The sequence below is a fragment of the Coregonus lavaretus genome (assembly GCF_964263955.1).
Source record: "Coregonus lavaretus genome assembly, chromosome: 14".
Taxonomy (NCBI): Eukaryota; Metazoa; Chordata; class Actinopteri; order Salmoniformes; family Salmonidae; genus Coregonus; species Coregonus lavaretus.
The window spans coordinates 45330956-45347782 of NC_140001.1; positions in this window are offsets into that span (position 1 = coordinate 45330956).

Sequence of the window (16827 nt, forward strand, 5' to 3'; positions counted from 1 at the left end):
AGGGACTTAGGAAAATTGCAATTGGCTCAAAACAGGGCAGCACGGCTGGCCCTTGGTTGTACACAGAGAGCAAACATTAATAATATGCATGTCAATCTCTCCTGGCTCAAAGTGGAGGAGAGATTGACTTCATCACTGCTTGTTTTTGTGAGAGGTGTTGACATGTTGAAAGCACCAAGCTGTCTGTTTGATTGACTAGCACACAGCTCAGACACCCATGCATATCCCACAAGATAGACTATGGGGGGCGCACAGTACTACATAGAACCATGACTACATGGAACTCTATTCCACATCAGGTAACTGATGCAAGCAGTAGAATCAGATTTAAAAAACAGATAAAAATAAACCTTATGGAACAGCGGGGACTGCGAAGCAACACAAACATAGGCACAGACACATGCATACACACACATAATAACCTACGCTCTATACACACATGTACACATGGATTTTGTGTTGTAGATATGTGGTAGTGGAGTAGGGGCCTGAGGGCACACACTTAGTGCGCTGTGAAATCTGTTATGAATGTATTGGAATGTTTTTTAAAATGTATAACTGCCTTAATTTTGCTGGACCCCAGGAATGGGGATCCATAATAATAAAACAAATACAAAGTTGGAAGCACAGAATCGTCTAGAATGTCATTGTATGCTGTAGCATTAAGATTTCCCTTCACTGTAACTAAGGGGCCTAGCCCGAACCATGAAAAACAGCCCCAGACCATTATTCCTCCTCCACCAAACTATACAGTTGGCACTATGCATTCAGGCAGGTAGTGTTCTTCTGGCATCTGCCAAACCCAGATTCATCTGTCGGACTGCCAGATGGTGAAGCGTGATTCATCACTCCAGAGAACGCATTTTCACTGCTCTAGAGTCCAATGGCGGCGAGCTTTACACCACTCAAGCCGACACTTGGCATTGTGCATGGTGATCTTAGACTTGTGTGCGGCTGCTGGGCCATGGAAACAGTTTTCATGAAGTTCCCGACTAACAGTTCTTGTGCTGACGTTGCTTCCAGAGGCAGTTTGGAACTCGTAGTTCATCAGCAGTTGGCAGTCCTGGTCTGTCAGCTTCTGTGGCCTACCACTTCGCGGCTGAGCCGTTGTTGCTCCTAGACGTTTCCACTTCACAAGAACAGCACTTACAGTTGACCGGGGCAGCTCTAGCAGGGCAGACATTTTATGGACTGACTTGTTGGAAAGGTGGCATCCTATGACGGTGCCATTTTGAAAGTCACTGAGCTCTTCAGTAAGGCCATTCTACTGCCAATGTTTGTCTATGGAGATTGCATGGCGGTGTACTCAATTTTATACACCTGTCAGCAACAGGTGTGGCTGAAATAGCCGAATCCATTAATTTGAAGAGGTGTCCACATACTTTTGGATAATAATAATAATAATAATAATAATAATAATAATAATAATAATAATAATAATAATAATATATAGTGTATCTTGCCTTTACAAAGTTTTAGAATCCCTGGCCAACTGTCAGCTAAGAATTTTTTTTACTTCTCACTCTGTTCTTAATGTGCACCAATCTGATTTTAGACCGGGATATACACTGGTTTTAGATTATGTGTTAAATTGCTTAGACCATACAAATCATTGTGCTGCCTTATCTATAGACGTTTCCAAGGCCTTTGAGACTGTTGACTATCACACTCTCATTCAAAGGTTGACTGAAACTGGCCTGGATCAGGCTTCTTGCAAGTGGTTTGAGAATGATAGTGTTAAGTCTAGGTTCCTGGATATTACGAAAGTTGTAGCTTAGGGGTCGGTATTGGGACCTGTTCTCTTTACAACTTATATACTGTAAATATACTGAATAAAAATATAAACACAACATGCAACATGTTCAAAGATTTTACTGAGTAATTTTATTTCATTTTAAAAAATCGAATCAAATCAAATTGTATTTGTCACATGCGCCAAATACAACAGGTGTAGACCTTACGTGAAATGCTTACTTACAAGCCCTTAACCAACAATGAAATAGAGTTAAGAAAATATTTACTAAATAAACTAAAGTAAAAAATAAAATAAAAAGTAACACAATAAAATAACGATAACGGGTGTCAATGCAAATACTCCGGGTGGCCATTTAATTAATTGTTCAGCAGTCTTATGGCTTGGGGGTAGAAGCTGTTAAGGAGCCTTTTGGACCTAGACTTGGCGCTCTGGTACCGCTTGCCGTGCGGTAGCAGAGAGAACAGTCTATGACTTGGGTGACTGGAGTCTTTGACAGTTTTTTGGGCCTTCCTCTGTCACCGCCTAGTAAATAGGTCCTGGATGTCAGGAAGCTTGGCCCCAGTGATGTACTGGGCAGTACACACTACCCTCTGTCTTGGTGTGTTTGGACCATGATAGTTTGTTGGTGATGTGGACACCAAAGAACTTGAAACTCTCGATCCGCTCCACTTCAGCCCCGTCGATGTGAATGGGGGTGTGTTCAGCCCTCCTTTTCCTGTTGTCCACGATCAGCTCCTTTGTCTTGCTCACGTTGAGGGAGAGGTTGTTGTCCTGGCACCACACTGCCAGGTCTCTGACCTCCTCCCTATAGGCCGTCTCATCGTTGTCGGTGATCATGTCTACCACTATTGTGTCGTCAGCTAACATAATGATGGTGCGCCATTATCTGAGTTACAGTTCATAAATCAATCAATTTAAATAAATTAATTAGGCCCTAATCTATGGAGTTCACATGACTGGGAATGCAGATATGCATCTGTTGGTCACAGATACCTTAAAAAAAAGGTAGGGGCTTGGATCAGAAAACCAGTCAGTTTCTAGTGTGACCCCCCATTTGCCTCATGCAGTGTGACGCATATCCTTCAAATAAAGTTAATCAGGCTGTTGATTGTGGCCTGTGGAATGTTGTCCCACTTCTCTTTAATGGCTGTGTGAAGTTGCTGGATATTGGCGGGAACTGGAACATGCTGTCGTACTCGTCGATCCAGAGCATCCCAAACGTGCTCAATGGGTGACATTTCTGGTGAGTATGCAGGGCATGGAAGAACTGGGACATTTTCAGCTTCCAGGAATTGTGTGCAGATCCTTGCGACATGGGGCAATGTATTATAATGCTGAAACATAAGGTGATGGCGGCGGATGAATGGCATGACAATGGGCCTCAGGATCTCGTCACGGTATCTCTGTGCATTCAAATTGCCATCAATAAAATGCAATTGTGTTCGTTGTCTGTATCTTATGCCTGCCCATACCATAATCCCACCTCCCCCATGGGGCACTCTGTTCACAACGTTGACATCAGCAAACCTCTCGCTCACACAATACCATACATGTGGTCTGCGGTTGTGAGATTGGTTGGACATACTGCCAAATTCTCTAAAACGACGTTGGGGGCAGCTTATTGTAGATAAATGAACATTCAGTTCTCTGGCAACAGCTCTGGTGGACATTCCTGCAGTCAACATGCCAATTGCACGCTCCCTCAACATTCTGTGGCATTGTGTTGTGTGACAAAACTGCACATTTTAGTGTGGCCTTTTATTGTCCCCAGCACAAGGTGCACCTGTGTAATGATCATGCTGTTTAATCAGCATCTTGATATGCCACACCTGTCAGGTGGTTGGATTATCTTGGCAAAGGAGAAATGCTCACTAACAGGGATGTAAACAAATTTGTGCACATCATTTGAGAGAAATAACCTTAGTGCGCATGGAACATTTCTTGGACCTTTTATTTCAGCTCATGAAACATGGGAAAGGGAAAGGGGGATACCTAGTCAGTTGTACAACTGAATGCAATCAAAATGTGTCTTCCGCATTTAACCCAACCCCTCTCAATCAGAGACCAACACTTTACATGTTGCGTTTAGATTTTTGTTCAGTGTAGATGTTCTGGTGCCGCTCGGATGTTTACATTTACATTTACATTTACATTTAAGTCATTTAACAGACGCTCTTATCCAGAGCAACTTACAAATTGGTGCATTCAACTTAGGATAGCCAGTGGGACAACCACCTTTTTTTCCCCCTTTTTTTATGGGGGGGTGGGGGAGTGGGGGTTGGGGTAGAAGGATTACTGTTATACTATTCCAGGTATTCCTTAAAGAGGTAGGGTTTCAAGTGTCTCCAGAAGGTGGTCAGTGACTCCGCTGTCCTGGCGTCGTGGGGGAGCTTGTTCCACCATTGGGGTACCAGAACAGCGAATAGCTTTGACTGGGCTGAGCGGGAACTGTGCTTCCGTAGAGGTAGGGGGACTAGCAGGCCAGAGGTGGATGAACGTAGTGCCCTCGTTTGGGTGTAGGGTCTGATCAGAGCCTGAAGGTAAGGAGGTGCTGTTCCCCTCACAGCTCCGTAGGCAAGCACCATGGTCTTGTAGTAGATGCGAGCTTCAACTGGAAGCCAGTGGAGTGTACGGAGGAGCGGGGTGACATGAGAGAACTTGGGAAGGTTGAACACCAGACGGGCTGCAGCGTTCTGGATAAGTTGTAGGGGTTTAATGGCACAGGCAGGGAGCACAGCCAACAGCGAGTTGCAGTAATCAGACGGGAGATGACAAGTGCCTGGATTAGGACCTGTGCCGCTTTCTGTGTAAGGTAGGGTCGTACTCTGCGAATGTTGTAGAGCATGAACCTGCAGGATCGGGTCACCGCTTTGATGTTAGCGGAGAACGACAGGGTGTTGTCCAGGGTCACACCAAGGTTCCTTGCACTCTGGGAGGAGGACACAATGGAGTTGTTAACCGTGATGGCGAGATCATGGAGCGGGCAGTCCTTCCCCGGGAGGAAGAGCAGCTCCGTCTTGCCGAGGTTCAGCTTGAGGTGGTAATCCGACATCCACACTGATATGTCCGCCAGACATGCAGAGATGCGATTCTCCACCTGGTTATCAGAAGGGGGAAAGGAGAAAATTAATTGTGTGTCGTCTGCGTAGCAATGATAGGAGAGACCATGTGAGGATATGACAGAGCCAAGTGACTTGGTGTATAGAGAGAATAGGAGAGGGCCTAGAACTAGTGGTGAGATCACGTGGTGGGGAGACAGATTCTCGCCACGCCACCTGGTTTAGTGTGTTAATTGAGGACCTAGTAGGATTGTAACAGTTTTTCATAAATGTTGTATTATGTATTGATTGCTGTTTTGTTTTACATTGTATTGGTTTTTGTATTGTTGTGATCAGGGCACCATTGGGAATGAGACCATGGTCTCAATGGGTTTTCCCATAAATAAATAATAATAATACATGGTTCCCCCTCTGGATAAAATAAATTAGTTATGTTATATTTGCACAATATAGCTGAAACAAATGTATTATTTTAATATTTATTTACAGTACCAGTCAAAAGTTTGGACACACCTACTCATCCAATGGTTTTTCTTTATTTTTACTATTTTCTACATTGTAGAATAATAGTGAAGACATCAAAACTATGAAATAACACATATGGAATCATGTAGTAACCAAAAAAGTGTTAAACAAATCAAAATATATTTTATATTTGAGATTCTTCAAAGTAGCCACCCTTTGCATTGATGACAGCTTTTATTTTTTTCATGAGCATGGCCTTATTTCTATTACAGCATGTTGGATGACTGTCATTCATATTCCTATCACCCAGTTCAATGTATCGATAGGTTTAGGCTACTACATGATACTAAAATTTTCCCTATACCCATCATGAGATTGCTACAACCTAGCCTATGAATGAAAGTTTACAAAGTAGCTAAGTGCACACAGGTTGAGAGAAGAATTTGAGATGACAGACAGTGACACATGGACAGCCAGTGACAAATTCAATACCGCCTTGCACTCTTGCCTGCACCTATCTTATCTAGGGTGTAATCATTAGTCCAAGAGTTGCAAATGAGAGTTATGAAATATCTCTCTCTCTCTCTCTCTCTCTCTCTCTCTCTCTCTCTTGCTCTCTCTCTCTCTCTCTCTTGCTCTCTCTCTCTCTCTCTCTCTCTCTCTCTCTCTCTCTCTCTTGCTTCTCCTTCATTTTTGAATAAATTGATATGTTTAAAACTATTCAACTATTGTCCTTCTCTCTCTTTGAGTCAACTACTCACCACATTTTATGCACTGCAGTGCTAGCTAGCTGATAGCTTATGCTTTCAGTACTAGATTCATTCTCTAATCATTTGATTGGGTGAAGAACATGTCAGTTCATGCTGCAAGAGCTCTGATAGGTTGGAGGACGTCCTACGGAAGTTGTCATAATTATTGTGTAAGTCTATGGAAGGGGGTGAGAACCAAGAGCCTCCTAGGTTTTGAATTGAAGTCAATGTTCCAAGAGGAGGACAGAAGCTAGCTGTGCTCCGGCTACACCATGGTGCTACCCTACAGAATGTTGTTGATGCTACTGTAGACCTTCATGGCAAAACAGTGTGTTTTAATACATTATTTTTATGAAATTCACTGAGGATGGTCCTCCCCTTCCTCCTCTGAGGAGCTTCCACTGGCCTATACTATGTTTATTCAACAACAGTTCTGGAGGGAAATTAGCTGTCTGAATGAGAGGAACAACCCACCTATTCATTTGTTTCAATGTTCGGTGGCGCTATCAGAGATCCAGAGTGTTCTGAATGATGTGCTGGCCAAACAGCAGTCAGAGACAGATGACCTCACCAGGAAGTGCAGGTCAGGAAACGAAACAGCTCTCTTTTGCTTCACAACATTCAGAGTGTGATGGTTATCACTCAGCTTTCTGGTGAGTCAGTGACTAAAGAAAACAGTGTAGTGCATAGAATTAAAGAACATATTGACTACATTGAAATGGAATTGACCCCAACCCTTATGACAAGTAATGTGCATTCACTCAGAAAAACATTTGTACGTTTTGTTTCATTATTGTAAATATTTGGTTAGTAAGATTGACCTACAACAGCCTGTATCTGTTCTGTTCTCCAGGGTTGTATCCACAAGACGTCTCTGCGCCCTGAAGGGTCAGTTTGAGACGTGCTATAATGCGTTATGTGTTATAAGCATTTATAATATCCTATTACATAATCAGCCTGTATCAGTCAACCTACCAGGGTATTTACAAACAGCACAGGAAAGAATTCCTCCACGTGTATTGATCACATCTTTACTAATACTGAAGAAATTTGCTCTAAAGCAGTATTCACACCTTTCGGATGTGGTGATCAAAATATAGTGTACATATCTAGAAAAACCAATGTTCCAAAGGTTGGGCCTAAAAGAGCTTCTAAGAGATCATACAATAGCTTTTCTAGTGATTCCTATGTTGAAGATGTAAACAATATTTGATGGTCTGTTGTGTGTCATAAGGAGCAACCAGACGGCGCACTTGACGCATTTATGAAATTGCTTCTTATTGATACTGATAACCATGCAACTATTAAGAAACTGACTGTTAAAAACTACTAAATCCCTGTGGATTGATGAGGAATTGAAAAACTGTATGGTTGAGAGGGACGAGTCTAAAGGAATGGCAAATAAGTCTTGCTGCACAGTCGATTGGCAAAGGTAATGTAATTGGAGAAATCATGTGACTAAACTAAACTAAACAAAAAGAACAATAAACTGTACTACGAAACAAAGATAAATGATATAAAGGATCATAGTAAAAAGCTTTGGAATACCTTAAATGAAACGTTGGGCAAAAATGCAAACTCAGATCCATCCTTCATTTAATCAGATGGCTCATTCATCACAAAACCCTCTGATGTTGCCAACTACTTTAATGACTTTCATTGGCAAGATCAGCAAACTTAGGCAAGACATGTCAACAACAAACTCTGAACCTAATGAAAGACAAGCGTTGTACTTTTTAATTCTGTAAAGTGAGTGCGGAAGAGGTGATTTTTTTTATATTGCTGTCTATCAATAATGAAAAACCACCTGGTACTGACAACAAGGATTTAAAGTTACTGCGGATGGTAGCGGACTATATTGCCACTCCTATTTGTCAGCTCTTCAATCTAAGCCTACTGGAATGTGTGTGCTCTCAGGCCTGGATGGAAGCAAAAGTAATTCCGCTACCCAAGAATAGCAAAGCACCCTTTACTGGTTCAAACAGCCGACCAATCAGTCTGCTACCGACCCTTAGTAAACTTCTGGAAAAAATGGTGTTTGACCAGCAAGAACAGACTTTCAGCACACTTATAGGGAAGGGCACTCAACATGTACGGCACTAACACAAATAAATGATTGTCTGAAAGAAATTGATAATACGATTGTGGGAGCTGTTTTGTTAGACTTCAGTGCAGCTTTTGACATTATCGATTATAATCTGCGGCTTTATGCCATATCGTGGACTGAGAGCTACCTATCTAACAGAACAGAGGGTTTTCTTTAATGGACGCCTCTCTAACATAAACCAGGTAGAGTGTTGTATTCCTGAAGGCAGCTGTCTACTGTTTCCTATTGTTACTAATGACCTACCACTAGCCTTGAGTAAAGCCTGTGTGTCTACTGTAGGTGTCGGTACTCATTTTGGGGGTTAACCCACTGTAAAAACATTTATAGCAAACAGCATCTCATCCTGAAGAACTGGTCAAGTGTCTATTATTAAAGTTAGTTTTCCAGATTGTGAGATAAATTGATATTTCACCCTTTATAATTTTGGAAAGACTGTCCTTGTCCTGATGAGAGGCTGTCAAAAAATAGCCCAAAAACTGCTTCAGATTGTGTTAGATAAGTCAACGAAAGGTATGGCGGTGGGCTTGTTGAAGTGATCGATGACTGACTGGATGCATTAGGAGCCTCTGTTGAATAGTGAAGCTATTAACCTAGAATAGTCAAGATTATTTTCAAAATTATTGTATTTGGCGTTGGATCATCAAGCTTTTGAAAATACCTCAGCCTATCCCTTTTCGAAAAGGAGAAAAAAAACTATTTATATTCCCAAAAGAAAAAGAACAAGTCAACTCATTCAGAATGATCTGGCTCAGTTTCAGTTTTATTTCCCTTAGAGTGAGTACAGAGTGAGTTTTACTCAAATATTTGGATTGACCTCTTTGAACAGGTATGATCATATCAAAAAGATACGTAAGAACAAAAACACCTGCCGGAACTATTGACATTGGAATGGCATCTCCATAGCAATGAATTATAAACTGTATAACTGTAGGTTTTCGTAATCAATATGCTGAATCTTATCTGAATCTAAAGCTTGTTTGCTGGATGATGCAGACAGCTGAATACAGTCTAGGCCTATACTGGTGTGTGAAAAGAGGGTTCATTCATAGGTTAGACATCATCGTCTGTAGTTTTTTGAATAAATAATAATATGCCATTTAGCAGATGCTTTTATCCAAAGCGACTTACAGTCATGCGTGTATACATTTTTTTTTTCTGTGTATGGGTGGTCCCGGGGATCGAACCCACTACCTTAGCGTTACAAGCGCCGTGCTCTACCAGCTGAGCTACAGAGGACCACTAATACAAAGTTTAACACTTTGATGATGTACAGTACAGTAGTGTTGCCAAAGTAAGTTTGTTGCTTTGTTGTTGTTGTTGTTGATATGGGGGAGGGAGGTGGATGGTGCGGGACTCAGAGCAGTGCTGTTTCCTGGCCTGGCGAGAGAGCCTGTCAGTGTGAGTCTATAAGACAGTACATTACAGCTACAGCAGGACACAGTATTCAACCATTAATTATTAAAACTGCACTGCAGAGCACAGCTAGGCTCTAAGAAGATACTGTAGGCCCTACTCTATGCACTCCTCATTGAGCAAATTTTTAAATAGCAAAGCAGGGAGACTAGAGCAACCTTTGAGCCTGCTGTGAGTGGTCCTCTGACGCTCAATTGGTAGTGCATGGCGCTTGCAACGCCAGGGTAGTGGGTTCGATCCCCGGGACCACCCATACGTAAAAATTTATGCACACATGACTGTAAGTCGCTTTGGATAAAAGCGTCTGCTAAATGGCATATTATTTATTATTATTTAGGATACAGAGGGTAAAGAAAGAGGCGAAGAAGTTTACAGTAGCTATGTAATGGCTGGTCGAGTTACAGTAGAGTTACACTGCTGTGTAAAATAGAGTTAGTAGTTTAGAGTAGCTATGTGATGGCTAATTAGAGAGTGCAGTGGGGTTGGAGATGGTGGGAGGAGATTATGAATTAATTGATGAATGGATCCTGGGACGAGGGTCTGTCAATTATTGGTTCAGGTAACCCACAGCAGCCCCTATCTCTACTGTATATACACTGAGTGTACAAAACATTACATACTTTCCATGACATAGGCTGACCAGGTGAATACAGGTGAAAGCAATGATCCCTTATTGATGTCACTTGTTAAATCCACTTCAATCTGTGTAGAAGGGGAGGAGACAGGTTAAAGAAGGATTTTTAAGCCTTGAGAGAATTACGAAATGGATTGTGTATGTGTGCCATTCAGAGGGTGAATGGGCAGGAGATTTAAGTGCCTTTGAACGGGGTATGGTAGTAGGTGCCAGGCGCACCGGTTTGTGTCAAGAACTGCAACGCTGCTGAGTTTTTCACGCTCAACAGCTTCCCGTGTGCATCAAAAATGGTCCACCACCCAAAGGAGATCCAACCAACTTGACATAACATGGGCCAGCATCCCTGTGGAACGCTTTGGACACCTTGTAGAGTCTATGCCCTGACAAATTGAGGCTGTTCGGAGGGCAAATGGTGGGGGAGCAAACGTAATATTAGGAAGGTGTTCCTAATGTTTGGTGTACTCAGTGCATATAAGTGACCGATCGCCTAGATTCGGTCTTATGGTGTTTTTTACATTGGATAAAAGTAAAGATTCAGAGCTACAAAATGGTATATCATACACTGCAGTTGAGGAACAATGGGAAAGTAATTCTGCTTTGAAAGTTTATAAACTTGTAACTACACTTTTGAGAAAATGGCCCTTGAACGTTTTAGGACACCTACTGGAGAGCTCTTCTTTGTCTACACATATTCAGCATTGTTCACCCCCTCTTAAGCCTTAGCCCCACCCATCTATTTAAGGATTCACATGTGAGGCCATGTGCTAAACAGAGTGAGTATGGTAGCGTAGTAAACAACCAAAGATTTCAAGACTAAAAGTGGTGAAAGTAGTAGGCTACAATAAGGAGAAACTCCAGGTAAAAACTCCTTGCCCCCCCCCCCCATAATCCCAACACATAGCTACAGTTCAAACGGATTGTCATAGCTAGCCACCATGCATGACATGCTATAGTGTGAATCTGCAGGTAGCTAAAGCTAACCAACTAGGTTCAATGTTAGCTAGCTAGCTAACATTAGGCTATAACTAGCAATACAAATGGCTTTCTGATATACAAATAATATTACTACACAGATCATACACGTAATGTTAGCTAGTGAGCCAGCAAGCTAACGTTAGCTAGCGGGGTAACAGTTCTCTTTAACTTGCAATGAAAATGTTAGAAACGTATAATATCTGAAAATGTAGCTAGACTCTTTTACCCGTATGCATGGATGAACACTTCATGGCAGCATGTGTTTTCCGTTTGGTTTGTAGCTAGCTAAAGCTTGTTTGTTCCGTTTGGTCAAGTCACTCTGGTTCACACTGACAGTGTGCAGAAAGTAGTCCATCACAACTTTTTCCCACTGATCTTTGTCGATAGCGCCTGCTAAATTCAGGGCAGCAATGTTGTTGAGAGCAGTAGCAACACTTTTGCAGTTTTCCATGGCTGACGTTATATCTTTCAAAAAAGCTGCAGTTGCAAGGATGATCTAAACATACTGAGCAGCTCAAGTTATAGACAGAAGCGCGCTACATGGCAGACCAATCCAAACACATCTCTCGGCATGTCCAGCCCCCCCATTATCTCAGCCAATCATGGATACCGGGAAGGTTCCTGTCTTTTTCTGTGGCTAAACTAACTAGGCTCTTAATTTAACAATTGTATTCGTATTTTATTGTTTATTCGTAGTTTGTTATTAAGGCACATGAAAGTTAGCATATTCCAGAAGGCATTTCCGCCCAAAAACACATTTTGGTTCAGGATTTTTTGGGGGGGGGGTGAGGACAGGGATTATTTAAGATACTCTTTGAAGAGGTAGGATTTCAGGTGCTTTCGGAAGATGGACAGGAACTCTGCTGCCCTAGATTCAGGGGGAAGCTGGTTCCACCAGTTCCAGGACAGAGAATAGCTTGGACTGGGCTGAGCGGGAGCTGCCCTCCCGTAGGGGTGGGAGGGCCAAGAGACCAGAGGTGGCAGAACGGAGTGCTCGGGTTGGAGTGTAGGGTTTGAGCATAGCCAGAAGGTAGGTAGGGTCAGCTCCTCTTGCTGCTCCGTAGGCAAGCACCATGGTCTTGTAGTGGATGCAAGATTAGCCAGTGGAGTGTGCGGAGGAGTGGGGAGACATGGGAGAACTTGGGAAGTTTGAAAACCAGGCGGGCTGCAGCGTTCTGGATAAGTTGCAGGGGTTTGATGGCCCAAGCAGGGAGCCCAGCCAATAGCGAGTTGCAGTAGTCCAGACGGGAGATGACAAGTGCCTGGATTAGGACCTGTGCCGCTTCCTGTGTGAAGTCGTACCCTACGGTTGTGAGAGATGATAGGATAGAAGAGGAGAGAGTAGTGGGAGAGAGAGCGAAGATTGCGACAGTGTATGTCCATCTGGGTAGGGGCTGAGTGGCTAGGGTTGGAGGAAAGAGAGACAGAAAAGGAAACAAAGTAGTGATCAGAGACCTGGAGGAAGGTTGCAGTGAGATTAGTAGGCGAACAACCTCTAGTAAAGATGAGGTCAAGTGTATTGCCTGCCTTGTGAGTTGGAGGGGATTAGGAAAGGGTGAGGTCAAAAGAGGCAAGGAGGGGAAAGAGAGAGTTGGAAATAAATGAATCGAAGGCAGACGTTGGGAGGTTGAAGTCGCCGTACGAAGAGTGGTGAGCCATCATCAGGAAATGAGCTTATCAAGGTGTCAAGCTCATTGAGGAACTCTCCAAGGGCACCTGGTGGGCGATAGATGACAACTATGTTAAGCTTGAGTGGACAAGTGACAGTGACAAAATGGTTTATCGAGATCGGTGTGAAAGAACTTGACTAGACTGCACAGAGCCCTGAACTCAACTCCATCGAACACCTTAGGGATGAATTGGAACGCCGACTGCGAGCCAGGCCTAATCGCCCAACATCAGTGCCCGGCCTCACTAATCACTAATGCTCTTGTGGCTGAATGGAGGCAAGTTCCTGCAGCAATGTTCCAACATCTAGTGGAAAGCCTTCCCAGAAGAGTGGAGGCTGTTATAGCAGCAAACGGGGGACCAACTCCATATTAATGCCCTATGACTTTGGAATGATATGTTCGACAAGCAGGTGTATGTATACCTTTGGTCATGTAGTGTACATAGACTACATGGGCCTATATAGGCTATTTCAATCATATTGAAATACATTTTAAGTTCAATCAATTGAGTTCTATTTTGTGACTAGGCTACTGTCTGTAATTTGTTGCCTCAATGTGTTTCATGATGTGTGACCACATATGCGCAATGATGTGCCCAATCTATAATTTTAGGGTAAACTTAATGAGATTATTTGCAGCCATAGGTGGCAATATCTCTCTAGGAGCTGATCTGTCGTCAGTATTGTGGAATAAATATAATGTTAAGGTATGTCAATGTGCAGGGGCACCGGTTAGTCGAGCTAATTTAGGTAATATGTACATGTGGGTAGAGTTAAAGTGACTATGCATAGATAATAAACAGAGTAGCAGCTGCGTAAAAGAGGGGGTTGGGTGGGGGGACAATGCAAATAGTCTGGGTAGCCATGATTAGCTGTTCAGGAGTCTTATGGCTTGGGGGTTGAAGCTGTTAAGAAGCCTTTTGGACCTAGACTTGGCGCTCCGGTACAGCTTGCCATGTGGTAGCAGAGAGAACAGTCTATGACTAGGGTGGCTGGAGTCTTTTACAATTTTTAGGGCCTTCCTCTGACACCGCCTGGTATAGAGGTCCTGGATGGCAGGAAGCTTGGCCCCAGTGATGTACTGGGCCGTACGCACTACCCTCTGTAGTGCCTTGCGGTCGGAGGCCGAGCAGTTGCCATACCAGGCGGTGATGCAACCAGTCAGGATGCTCTCGATGGTGCATCTGTATAACTTTTTGAGGATCTGAGGACCCATGCCAAACCTTTTCAATCTCCTGAGGGGGAATAAGCATTGTCGTGCCCACTTCACGACTGTCTTGGTGTGTTTGGACCATCATAGTTTGTTGGTGATGTGGACACCAAGGAACTTTAAGCTCTCAACCTGTTCCACTACAGTCCCGTCGATGAGAATGGGGGCGTGATCAGTCCTCTTTTTTTTTCCTGTAGTCCACAATCATCTCCTTTGTCTTGATCACGTTGAGGGAGAGGTTGTTATGCTGCTCCCTATAGGCTGTCTCATCATTGTCGGTGATCAGGCCTACCACTGTTGTGTCGTCTGCAAACTTAATGATGGTGTTGGAGTCATGCCTGGCCATGCAGTCATGAGTGAACAGGGAGTACAGGAGGACACTTAGTACGCACCCCTGAGGGGCCCCCGTGTTGAGGATCAGCGTGGCAGATGTGTTGTTACCTACCCTTACCACCTGGGGGGGGCAGCCCGTCAGGAAGTCCAGGATCCAGTTGCAGAGGGAGGTGTTTAGTCCCAGGGTCCTTAGCTTAGTGATGAGCTTTGAGGGCACTATGGTGTTGAAACCTGAGCTGTAGTCAATGAATAGCATTCTCACATAGGTGTTCCTCTTGTCCATATGGGAAAGGGCAATCTGGAGTGCAATAGAGATTGCATAATCTGTGGATCTTTTGGGACAGTATGAAAATTGGAGTTGGTCCAAGGTTTCTGGGATAATGGTGTTGATGTGAGCCATGACTATGGGTTGGTAGTCATTTAGGCAGGTTATCTTAGAAGTTCTTGGGCACAGGAACTATGGTGGTCTGCTTGAAACATGTTGGTATTACAGACTCAGTCAGGGACATGTTGAAAATGTCAGTGAAGACACTTGCCAGTTGGTCAGTGCATGCTCGGAGTACACGTCCTGGTAATCCGTCTGGCCCTGCTGCCTTGTGAACGTTGACCTGCTTAAAAGTCTTTCTCACATTGGCTATGGTGAGCGTGATCACATAGTCATCTGGAACAGCCGATGCTCTCATGCATGCTTCAGTGTTGCTTGCCACGAAGCGAGCATAGAAGTGATTTAGCTCATCTGGTAGGCTCGGGTCACAGGGCAGCTCTCGGCTGTGCTTCCCTTTGTAGTCTGTAATAGTTTGCAAGCCCTGCCACATCCGACGAGCGTCGGAGCCGGTGTAGTACGATTCAATCTTAGTCCTGTATTGACTCTTTGCCTGTTTGATGGTTCGTCGGAGGGCTTAGCGGGATTTCTTATAAACGTCCGGGTTAAAGTCCCGTTCCTTGAAAGCAGCAGCTCTACCCTAGCTCAGTGCGGATGTTGCCTGTAATCCATGGCTTCTGGTTGGGGTATGTACGTACGGTCACTGTGGGGACGACGTCATCGATGCACTTATTGATGAAGCAAGTGACTGATGTGGTGTACTCCTCAATGCCATCGGAAGAATCCCAGAACATATTCCAGTCTGTGCTAGCAAAACAGTCCTGTAGCTTAGCATCTGCGTCATCTGACCACTTCCTTATTAACTGATGAGTCAACAGCGCCGGAAGAAGATGGCTGCCGTTTTACAGCCCTCTAACCAATTGTACTATTATGTGTGTTTTTCCGCGTTATTTGTAATTTATTTTGTACATAATGTTTCTGCCATCGTCTCTTATAACCAAAGAGAGCTTCTGGATATCAGGACAGCGATTACTCACCTCGCGTTGGACGAAGACTTTTTCTTCAACGAGGCGTTCGCGAAGGATATTCTACAGACACCCAACAAGGCCCAGATCCCCGTCATTCGCGTGAGGAAGAGACGGAGATATCGTGGACGCAGATCCGGGTGCCTTGTAAGGATCCGACGGCGAACGAGTAAACTGCCTCTCCCATCAATCCTATTAGCCAACGTTCAATATTTTGAGAATAAAATTGACGATTTAAGATTACGGTTATCCTACCAACAGGACATTAAAAACTGTAATATCTTATGTTTCACGGAGTCGTGGCTGAACGACAACAATGACAACATTCAGCTAGCAGGCTATACGCTACATCGGCAGGACAGAACGTCTGACTCTGGTAAGACAAGGGGCGGCGGTCTGTGTATATTTGTAAACAACAGCTGGTGCACAAAATCAAATACTAAGGAAGTCTCGAGGTTTTGCTCGCCTGAGGTAGAGTATCTTATGATAAGCTGTAGACCACACTATTTACCAAGAGAGTTTTCATCTATACTTTTCATAGCTGTCTATTTACCACCACAAACCAATGCTGGCATTAAGATTGCACTGAATGAGTTGTACAAGGCCATTAATCAACAGGAAAACGCTCATCCAGATGCAGCGCTCCTAGTAGCCGGGGACTTTAATGCAGGGAAACTTAAATCCGTTCTACCTAATTTCTACCAGCATGTTAAATGTGCAACCAGAGGGGAAAAAACTCTAGACCACCTTTACTCCACACACAGAAACGCATACAAAGCTCTCCCTCACCCTCCATTTGGCAAATCTGACCATAACTCTATCCTCCTGATTCCTGCTTATAAGCAAAAACTGAAGCAGGAAGCACCAGTGATTCGGCTAATAAAAAAGTGGTCAGATGACGCAGATGCTAAGCTACAGGACTGTTTTGCTAGCACAGACTGGAACATGTTCCGGGATTCTTCAGACAGCATTGAGGAGTACACCACATCAGTCACTGGCTTCATCAATAAGTGCATCGATGATGTCGTCCCCACAGTGACCGTACGTACATACCCCAACCAGAAGCCATGGATTACAGGAAACATCCGCACTGAGCTAGGGTAGAGCTGC